The sequence below is a fragment of the Schistocerca serialis genome, chromosome 2 (genome assembly GCF_023864345.2).
Source record: "Schistocerca serialis cubense isolate TAMUIC-IGC-003099 chromosome 2, iqSchSeri2.2, whole genome shotgun sequence".
Classification (NCBI taxonomy): domain Eukaryota; kingdom Metazoa; phylum Arthropoda; class Insecta; order Orthoptera; family Acrididae; genus Schistocerca; species Schistocerca serialis.
The window spans coordinates 790,147,611-790,150,201 of NC_064639.1; positions in this window are offsets into that span (position 1 = coordinate 790,147,611).

Below are 2,591 nucleotides of genomic sequence, written 5' to 3' on the forward strand. Positions count from 1 at the left end.
TGCGACTCCGGCAGGGGCGGCTGCACTTTATATAGGCCTGGGCTGGCAGTCCGCAGCCGTCGCGGCTGTAATCCCGTTTGACGAGAACGGCTCTCGGAGCAGAGCCGGCCGCTCGCACGTGCAACCTGGCCGCCGACTTCACTTTCCAGCTGATCTGCATTCCACATGTATAAACATTTTCGGCCTGTCCGTACGGCCACCCCAGGCGGGAACCCAGCGCAGAGGTCACACATGCATGAATTTTATGGCGTAGTTGCTGCCAGAAGCCATCGTCTCAATCATGTTGATACACGGAAGAGCCAAAGAAACGGGTATAGGCATGCGTATTCAAATACAGAGATATGTAAACATATAAGACAAAAAGTGTCTGGCGCAGTAGTTAGATCGGTTACTACTGTTGCAATGGCAGGTTATCAAGATTTAAGTGAGTTTGGACGTGATGTTACAATCTGCGCACGAGCGATGGGAAACAGCATCTCCGAGGTAGCAATGAAGTGGAGCTTTTTCCGTACGACCATTTTACGAGTGAACTGTGAATGTCAGCAAAACGGCAAGACATCAAATCTCCGACATCGCTGCGGCCGGAAAAAGATCCTGCAAGAACTGGACCAACGACGGTCGAAGAGAATCGTTCAACATGACAGAAGTGCAATCTTTCCGCAAATTGCTGCATACTTCAATTTGGGCCTTCAGAAAGTGTCAGCGTGCGAACCATTCAACGAGACGTCATCGAAATGGGCTTTCGGAGCCGAAGGTGCACTCGTGTACCCTTGATGACTGAGGGCTTAACGCCTCGCCTGGGCCCATCAACACCGACATTGAATTACTAATGAAACATGTTACCTGGTCGGACGAGTCTCGTTTCAGATTGTACCAAGCGGATGGGCGTCGACCGGTATGGAGACAACCTCACGAATCCACGGACCCTGTATGTTAGCAGGGGACTGTTCAAGCTCGAGGAGGCTCTGGAATGGTGTGGAGCGTGTGCAGTTGGAGTGATATGGGACCCCTGATACCTCTAGATATGACTCTGACAGGTGACACGTAAGCAAGCATCCTGTCTGATCAACTGCATCCATTCATATCTATTGTGCATTCCGACAAATTTGGGCAGTTCCAGCAGGACTATGCTACACCCACACGTCCAGAATTCCTATAGAGTGGCTCCAGGAACATTCTTCTGAGTTTAAACACTTCCGCTGGCTGCCAAACTCCCCAGACATGAACATTATTGAGCACATATGGGATGCCTTGCAACGTGCTGTTCAGAAGAGATCTCCACCCCGTCGTAGTCTTGCGGATTTATGAACATCCCTGCAGGATCATTGTGTCAGTTCCCTCCATCACTACTTCAAACATTAGTCAAGTCCATGTCACATCGTGTTGCGGCACTTCTGCGTGCTCGCTGGATCTCTACACGATATTAGGCAGGTGTGCCAGTTTCTTTGGCTCTTCAGTGTTCGTTAACAGCTGTATACACTAAACAATCACAACAGAGGACAAAGAAACTGTTGCATCCTTGGAGTCCCCAATTCTCGATGTACGTATATAGGATGTGTGGCTGACGCTACGATCACTCAGCAGATTGGTAACACATGTTGAGGTTATGTCTCTTGTTTTTATATAAAAGGCGAGACCTCATCTGCAGATTCTCAAATCAACTGCCTTAGCTTTATTTGTACTTGTGTTATTTTGTTTTGTAGTGTTGATGGTAGCAATTCCACGACTTGATTTGTCAGAGATTATTGCAATGGTTGAAAAACAAAAAACTTTGCATAATGTTTTGTTTATCATAATTTAGTGCAAAGAAAACATACTGCTCCGTTCCAACATGACGTCATCAGTGTTGTCATCATATTATTTATCAGATTCGAATAATCAGAAACTGTTGTTCTCGTCGGTCTGCTACAGACTGGCCTGTTTCACTGAAATTTCTGCAGAAATGTCTATATCTTCTCACATCCAGTTGAAACGGCTTGTTGCAGCATTTTTATGACGTCTATCTTAGATTTGTGTCAGAACTACTACGAAGTGTCTTATGAATAAAAGATCGTTTGTACAATATCCAACGATATTGAAGACCAAATTTTAGCATGATTCAATCGATCGAAATGGATGCAAGGGCTCTTACGGTATACCATCTCAGTCTGCACGCAGATAATACTTATTATACATATTTTTATTGAATCGATTTGATATGGGACAGAAGGGTTGCAACATACAAAAACGAAAATCACTGTCAAAATCAAGCAGAATATGATTCATTGTGATACTATAATTGCTTCAGAATGCTTTTCAAAGAATGTGTCGAAAAATAAGTTAATTAATGCTTTCATATCGGGGTTAGTTCATGATGGTTATATCCGAAAATAACTGTTATGTCACTGCGAATAAGATGTCGTTTTTTCTAATAAATGTTGGGGATGATTCCTAAAAAACGAAACCAAATACGAAAACTTAACCGCATGAAGGAAGCTATAACATAAATATTAGTAAAAAGATCAGTCTCAAAATGGACGGATAATTTCAATCAAGCTTATGTAATTAGCGAAACTATCCGTCATGTTACATCAAACAAACTTCGATTACGC